The 8,911-nt window shown below is 33.9% G+C and overlaps 1 protein-coding gene across 1 annotated transcript in view; it reads left to right on the forward strand.

Annotated features, from left to right (window-relative positions):
- The window catches only part of LOC126271650 (MLX-interacting protein), a 392,142-nt gene extending 383,916 nt beyond the window's left edge, over positions 1-8,226 (forward strand). The window contains exon 17 of the mRNA XM_049974169.1: positions 3,617-8,226. The gene's annotated coding sequence lies outside the window, so the exon portion shown is untranslated. The remainder of the gene's footprint in view (positions 1-3,616) is intronic.
- Positions 8,227-8,911: the final 685 nt, after the last annotated feature.

Consider the following 8,911-nt stretch of genomic DNA (forward strand, 5'->3'; position numbering starts at 1 on the left):
TTGGTTTCAGTGGCAATAGTTGAAGTTCAAATGGGATATCAGGCTTGTTTTTCTAAGAGTAACAGTGAAATTAAACTCTAGTTTGAAGAGCTCCTGTACAAATGGAACACTTGTAAAGAAGTTGTCTGTTGTAGTACCACAAAAGCACTCCGTCTTCAGGCCACAAGCGGCCCATCGGGACCATCCGACCTCCGTGTCATCCTCAGCTGAGGATGCAAATAGGAGGGGCGTGTGATCAGCACACCGCTCTTCCAGTCTTTATGATGTAGAACCATAGGTGACATAAGGTACATTACAAATCTAGCACCCTGATTTATTCCCATAGATCTTTCTATCCCTGTGTATACCTGCAAGACATGCAAGTTGAAAGCATACAGAGATTCACCATTGCAGAGGGCCCAAATTTTTATGCCTTACTTAGCTGGTTTGGACTTCATGTAAACCCTAAATGGGCATTTCCCATGAAAAGCTACCAGTTGCTCATCCACTGTTAAATGACTATTTGGATACCCAACATTCCTGTGTAAAAGTTGTAAACATTTCTTTAAGTGCACAAAATTTGTCCATTTGTCTCTGTACCTCTCTAGTAGTCTTGTCATCATATCAAATGTAAGAAAGAAGTTCAAAAAATCTATTTGTCAAAAATGAAACTGGATATATTTTCCTGGACCATAGCATAAAAAATCAATCTCTTTTAGGTTTCCATGTTCCCATAATTACAACGAGTCCTATGAAACGAAACATTTTTGTTGCACTTGTTGGTATCAACTTAAGTTTGTTAGAAGGGCGAGTCACATTCCATAGGTTATAAATTGTATCTACTTTTTGTTCTGTGTATTTTATTAGTTTGTCCACTATTTTAGGTGTAATGAAAAACATGAAAATCTCAATAATCGAAGACACACTCCTGGAAGTCATCGTGGCTGTGAAATAATTGAGCTATTGCTATAAAACATTTTATTTTGAAAACATTTACATTTATTTATTGTCACTCTAAATATACTCCCCTCCTCTATCCATGTAACATTTTATAAGAATTTTCCATTGTTGGAAACAGTGCAGGATGTCTTCATCTGTGTACTCATCGATAACATGTGCCACTTCTTTCACTGCTTCAATAGATTGACATCTCATTCCTTTTAATGCAGATTTGATATTGGGGAATTGATAAAAGTCATGTAGTGCTAGGTCAGACAAATAGAGTGGGTGCTCTAACACGGGGATGCTGTATTTCGGAAGAAACCTCATAACAGACGATATGATATGAGCCAGTGTGTCCTCTTGTTGCAGATCCCATGTCTCTTTCTTCCACAATTTTGGTAATGTTTTTTCTTATTTTCTCATTAAGTTGAACAAGAACCCCAAGAGAGTAATATTGATTAATTGTTTGACCTTCAGGGTCCCAGTGAAAATACACAATTCCATCAATATTGGAAAAAAATCAATCAGCGTATCATCAAATCTTTATTTGCACATTCAAGCAATTTTTTCTCTCAGTTAAGTTGAGCCCTCCATTGCATGGACTGGCACTTAGTTTCAGGATCATAAGTGAGAAACCAGGATCCATCACATGTTATCAATCTTTCCAAGAAATTAGTATCATTTTCAGTGGTATTCAAAGTGTCAATACAAACATTTTCATGAGCACCTCTTTGTTCGATCATGAAAATGTTTAGCAGTAGTTTCGCACACACCTTTCTCATGTTAAATTAGTTATTTGCTTTACGCATTCTTTATTAAGTCCTACAATTTCAACATTTGATCAAATACTCAAGCAGTAGTCAGATTGAATCAGATTACAGACTTTTTCGATATTTTCGTCAATTTCGTCAGTTTTTGATGTTGAAGGACGTCTCAGGCACGAGTTATCTTCAGCGTCTTCTCGACTATCTTGGAAACGCGTGAACCACTCAGATACTTGAAGGAAACAGACTTTACTATACCCTTCTTTTAGTAAAGATTAGGTATCAGCAGCAGTTTTTTCCAAGTTTCATGTGTAACTTCATGACAATTTGTTGCTCTGTTATTACACCTATCATTTTTCTGGCAAGGCAAAATAACAGCTCGTACATATACAAAGGCTACAGCCACGCTGAATTGTCTACAGACTTCAGAGATGCCACATTTGGCTGAGAAGGCTTCATGCTTTAAAGTTATTGGTCGTTCATCTTTTGTGCATGCGTACTTAATCTCCAACAGAATCAGTCCCGTTATTTTAAAGCTAAGCCTCGTAGACAAAATATACTCTTTCTGATTCGTACTAGGTTGTTTGTACATTGACTGTTACATAATTCCAATTTGTTAGTGTGTGGAGGTCTCTCCGTTGTTTGAATATCATCAGGAACTTGGGATATTCACAGTACCTTCGAAATACATATATTTACTTATGAAATTTGTCATTAATAACCTATCCCAATTCAAAAATAATACCGAAGTGCATAGCTACAACACTTGAAGAAAGGATGATGTCCACTATTCTGGATTAAATCTCACTTTGGCACAGAAAGGGGTGAATTGTGCTGCCACAAAAATCTTTGGTCATTTGCCAAATAGTATTAAAAGTCTGACAGATAGCCAACCAACATTAAAAAGGAGATTAAAAGAATTTCTGAATGACAACTCCTTCTACTCAATAAATGAATTTTTAGATATGAAGTAGTAACTGTAAAAAAAATTAATTAATTAATTATTTTGTGTAAAGAAAACTGATGTTAAAGTGACACGTCCCACATCATTATGAATTGTAGTATTCATGATCTGTGGAAGAAGGATAAATGTATTACGTATGTATGTCACTTCTTCATTGTCCTTCCTTCAATAACATTTTCAACCATGTCAATTTCTTCCACATTGTCTTCCATTTTTGAACACACAAACTTCACGTCATTATCTCCTGGTTCCAATTCTGCTCCTGTTATTTAAAGTACTTCTTCTGGAGATCTCCTTCATTGTGTAAATTGTATCTCTTCTGTAACTTTACCTGTTTTGACAAGGTCATTTCACAACACAATGTGCTACGGCAACAGAACTGAAGTAAATGTCTAACAGACAAAAGTATTTGAGTGAACATTATTACACACAATAATTCGTGAAAAATTAAAATATTAATTTCACACTTTTACGAACATAACTTTCCACAATGTGCATTTATACATGTTTGTTTTCTTGTCACACGGAATCCCAAGTGGGGTACCAAAAAATGTAAACTATTTCAAACAGCTACAGATACTAAAATAGTCATGTTGGGGTTGTGAAGTACCTCCGTAGGTATGCAGAAGGCAAATAGACTACTCTTTCATCATTATGTTCATAACTGTAATAATATGAAACTGTGTTTTATCCCATTTAGTTATAGCCTGTTATCTATCCTTTAGCTTATATTCATTTGTAATGAAATTAGTTCTCTAGGTCTTTTTGTATTTCTCTTTCATACAAAAACACAGAGTCCTTCAGGTGTACTACTTCCAAAGACATTTACATTTCATAAATTCAATTACTTGTTATGTTCTGCATTAAAGATCTTGCTTGTGTTTGCATGTTGTATGAGAACATGTATTCATTATTACTTCATTGAGTCTAATTATAATAATCTTCTCTCTGTATCTGTGCATTGCAGTGGAGTGCTGTCAAGCTACTGCATGGAAGAATGTGTGTGAGAAGAGACAGTACTTACTCAAGATACCTGATTATTTCCATTATTTATTCACCTGCTTGCTACATATCAGCAAAAAGTGGGGGAGAAGTATGAAAGAATCAAAGCAAATGTGCTTGGAGTTTGTTATGTGTAAAGAATTCTACTAATTTTTAGCTGCCTCCAGACTGACCCTCAACAGTAAAATGTCAGCAGTTCGTAAACAGTTTCATGACTTGTGTTTATTGGTATCTGTATTGGCATTAGTAACTTCTGTGAGAAGTTTGAAGTAGCCAACAACATAATGTGGTTATGATGTGATTGTCTGGTCCGTCTTTAAAGAGTCTTTTCGTTGATCAAGTTTCATAAGCAAGTATTTGATAGGAGTGTTTCTGATGATTTAGAACTTTTTTTTCTCTTATGAAGGGAACAGTAACTGTCTTTCACTGTTACTTATAGAAGTTAAATAATTATATTATTAGTACTGCATCACAATCACAGTATAAAACTTGTAAGCCATGGTCATTATATTTTTATAATCTTTTTTAATTATGTGAATACCTTGAATTTTCTTGCAGTGAAAGAAGTACCACTCTTGAAATGGTAGAGTTACATTGCCTTTAATTTTATCTGTGCAAATGATTGCATTGCATAAATGATATGTTATGGCCTGTCATTGATCTCTGTGCAGTGCTGTTCTTTAGGCATAACAAAATTATTTTAACACCAGGCACTACTTTGATCCAACATTTAACTAGTTATTAATTTTCATGTTGCCGGAAATTGTGTATGGTGTCATATTTTGTCAAATCACATTTTCATAATGAACTTGAAGTAATTATATAAAACTGAAGAACTCAAAGCGGAAGTAAGTTGTTGCATCTTAGCCTCCTTTATGCCCATGCTTTCTGGTTATATAATTTGTGTTCATGTTGTGCCCAGTCTCCGTTCATAATTACAATAAATATGAACTCAAACTTTGAAATGTACAAATAATGGCTCAATTACTTTTATAAATAGGAATTTTTAAATATACAGTGGTTGTAAATATAACAGTCTTAATTATTGTGTATTTTTGTTTTGTTTTGATTTATATACTAGTTACCTTCAGTTTTTGTAATGAGTAATAAATGATGTATGATTTTGTTATATTTCAAATGTTTATAATGCAAACAAGTCTGCCAGTGCTGTGATATCATGAAGTAGTGATTAGAATTTATCAACAGCAAAATTTGTTTGTTGTGTGGATGGTTGCTGGTGCAGTGAAGTCAGGCACGTAATTGATCTATACAGTACTCATTTATTGCCAGCTTTATTTACTCCATAATGAAAACTGAAATTTAAAGCATTATCTCAATAACTGTGACATGCCTCTATGCCATTACTTGTATCTTAACGTAATGACTAAAAAATGTTAATGTAGAAGTCAGCAATTATTAGACATCCCATTTTATCACAAGATTTGTGATTCACTTTAAATGTTTATTGTTTTTCAAGATGAAATCACATTTTTTTGAAATCCCTCTCTCTCTCCCTCCCTCTCTCCCTCCCTCTCCCCCCCCCCCCTCTTCTCCCTCTCCCTTCCACCCTTTTTCCAGTGCTGTTGTAAATTGATATAAAAAATAGTCCTGTAAAACTGAGGATAGCAAGAATTCAATTGTTCATATTTTTGACAAAGTTAAAAAGGTTGGAACACATTTAGCTTCAGATTTGAAGAGATGTATATATCATACATCATATTCGAGCAAGAGAAATAAACAAATCAAGATTCATCACTCTACATACTGTTACTGTAAATTCAGTTTAAAAAGAAGCTTTTTTATTTTATCACCTGTGCGAGCAATAACATGGATTTCTGAATATTTTCTGGAACAGGTTTTCTTATTTCATGTTATGAGACCATCTCCAGATGAATGAGCTTTGTTCTTTAAATTTTCCATAGTTGTTTGTGGCATCACTGTCCATGGTTAACTGATCAGAGTAGTAATTTATCTCCAAATGCACTTTTTAAACATAAACTGGCATGATTGTTTTATAAGTTGATATTTAAATACTTAAATTCACAATTGTGTCCTCTTTGTTGTATTCCAAAATGATTGGAGTTTCATTTTCAACAAATTGACACTTTCATAACCAAATATTTAAAACAAGCATACTGGAAATTTAAAAGCCATACTTGTCAGCTGGTTTATTAATAGTGCTGTGTTCATCTTGTTAGCTGTAGTGAACTAAACTGATTCAAAAGACTTCAGTTCTTTTTTTTCCAACAATATTCTATAACAAGCCACGGAGATAAAAATTATTTGAACATTGCCCCTGTGAAATGGCAGGAGATTAATATATATTATATTGTACCTTATATTAAACTGTTTTGCTTTCATGACTCCACACATGAGACATGGAAGTATGAAAGGCATGACAACCATATTACTCTCCCATATTTTGTTTGTTTTTGTTGTTAAATCCACTGTATTTCTAAGTCACTAACACTGCCTCTTCTTACATCTTTCAAAGAGAAACAGACTGCAAAGTAATTCACAATGTCTGTATCCTTGATAGATTGTTGTACGTTCCAATTTTTTTTTAATCATTTCATAAGTCATTTTTTCTATCATTTTTCTGTCTATGCAGACCTTCCCATTTTTTCAAGAATTAGCTTGTAGTTTTGAAAATTAAACCTCCACTGCTAAAAGCAAAGACCTCAAAACAAATGCACCTCGGTCTAGCGTCTTAAGGCCAGTTTTATACCTACTGATAGTTAAAACAATGAGTTTTTCCCAGGAAAGTGAAGCTAACAATTGGTCCTGTTAAAAAAAACTTTAAAAGAAGAATAAAAACTATTTTGAAGGATCAGTTTGTTGCCTTTTGAAAAGTCACTGGTTGTATGCAGCAATAACATTCTTTTTACGTGAAACATTTGGAGAGTAAAAGAGGACGTCACATACAATAGAGTTATTGTTATGAGGGCTTGCGGAAATATTGTTTGTCGCAACACAAATATTCATCAAATATTGCATTTAAGTGAGCTCTACGCTACTTGAAGGGTGTCCTTTTAACACCTCTGAACACACAGATTGTTACAGGGTAGTGTAAATATGGAGGAATAATGTCAACATGATTAACACAAAACATGGAAAGACACCAAGGGAAACTGTGATGGTCAGTATTTTTACTTTCCATTTCAGATTTAATCAAAAAAGGTTGTTTAAAATTATCAAACAAATGTAGCTCACTTTAAACTTAGTTGTTAAACTTTAATGGGCAGGCAGTAAATTTTGTCTATATCCAGTATAGCAAAATATGTTCTAGTGTGCTACAGTTTTAGTTTTCCAGTAGCAGCTAACAGTGGTGTTTTTCCCAAGTCCTAAGAATCAGCTGTCTGTATAAAATATTCCCTTATGCAAGTTATCATCATGCACTGAATTTTTGTAAATAGATTTGTATTGAGATACAAAACTAGAGGCGAGTACAGAAACTGCAAGTATAGAGATACAAACAGTTTCTGGCTGCTACTTATGTCACTTTATTGAGAGAGATTGTTAATAAATATGTAAACTCTCCATACAGAATCTTATTGCAACTCAGTCTTGTCCAAAATGAGAAACAGATTTACATTAAAAGATAGATATGGTATTCTGACGAAGATAGTTTGGTGTGTTGTGGAGTAAGTAATGTTTGGTAAAAAAAAAGTCCTCATTTGATCGGCAGATCGTTATGTACAGTATGCTTCTGATTATTCAAGGTAATGTGGTGGAGAAGATGCATGAATAATCAAAAAATACAAATAATTGATATTTTCAAACATGTATTCTGGACTATGTCTGCTGGACAGGTATTAGTGGCAGTGTCAATGGGTAATGCACGAATAATCCACAAACTGGATAATCAGGAGTAGTCTGTATGTTAAACACAAGCTTATATCTGATTATGTAGAAGTGTATTTTGTCCAAGAATATTCTAGAGCATATTGAAGCCCAAAATTTTTATTTGTACAATGTAAGGTTTATAATTTCACAATTTCACAGATACAACTTTCCTGGTTAGTGTTCAAGGTAATAACATTAAATAATTATCAAATAAATTTGTGTCGTGTTGAAATTAACAAAGTGAAAAGCATACGTATTCAATTCTCCTCTTCTACTAAAGTTATGTCTATTCATTCAGCCACAGTAACATGAGAAACTTTGATGCTTTCATACAATACAGTCAAAATATTTGTGAATCCTAGCAAGAATATGGCACATATAATGCCTGTACTTAGATGAGTTTATCCTTTTACTGCTCGTTGTGATACTAATATATAATCTGATTTATTTTTTTTATTTTTTTCCCCTTTTTCCTTTTTGAAGTGCATTTCTGTGCTCTGTATAAAGTATTATAACTTGATAGTAACTGCACCAAGTGATCAATGTTTTAGTTCTGTGCTTTTCTTAAAACAATGAAAATTGCTGTTCTGCTCCTCTCTGTGCTGTTTCTATCTAATCATGTGATATCTGTACATAAAATTTTTAAAAATTTGTTTGGTCATTCTGGATACTGAAAAAATTTGTAATAATATATTTGTAATAAAAGAAACATCTTTTATAAATGTGAAATTATCATCTTATAATTTACTCCCCCATTCTTAAACAGCACAGTACTTTGCTGATCATTAAATTTCAGACACAAGGAAGATGCGAATTTATGGTGGATTACTTGAACCATTGTATGCATTGTAGCATGTGTTACACTTGCAGTGCAGAAATAGCACTGTAAGGAAGACTCTGGATATCTTTACCCTTATTGCTTTAATGTATGCCTAAATTTCATCTGTTGTGGCTAGGAATATACTCTAGCAGACTAGTCATCATTCAACAAAGGATCATACAAGTTTGATAGATGAAAAATTCTGAGAACACTCAGGCTGGGAAACCACAAAGGTCATTCAGGAAACAAGAAAATGATCCAACACCTCTGTGAAGAAACTGCTTATGGTCGGAATTCCACATACGCAGACTTAGAGAGAGCAACACTGAGATCCAATGCCAGGCTTATTGCAGGGTATGTAATACAAGACTGAACCAGGTGAGAGCATGGTAGTGCAAGCAAAAACAGAATTCTTCACAGTAACTCAAACCGTGTCCTTCATCCTGCTAGATGTGTCATTGCAATCATAGGTTCTTATGGTGCCTTGTACCATAGGAATCAAGGGAGAGGATGTTGCTTGGTGGCTGGTATCCTTTGGCTACAACACAACTACACACATGTATTAACAGGGTTCTTTATTTACTTAGATATCTG

Source organism: Schistocerca gregaria, chromosome 1, assembly GCF_023897955.1.
Source record: "Schistocerca gregaria isolate iqSchGreg1 chromosome 1, iqSchGreg1.2, whole genome shotgun sequence".
Classification (NCBI taxonomy): domain Eukaryota; kingdom Metazoa; phylum Arthropoda; class Insecta; order Orthoptera; family Acrididae; genus Schistocerca; species Schistocerca gregaria.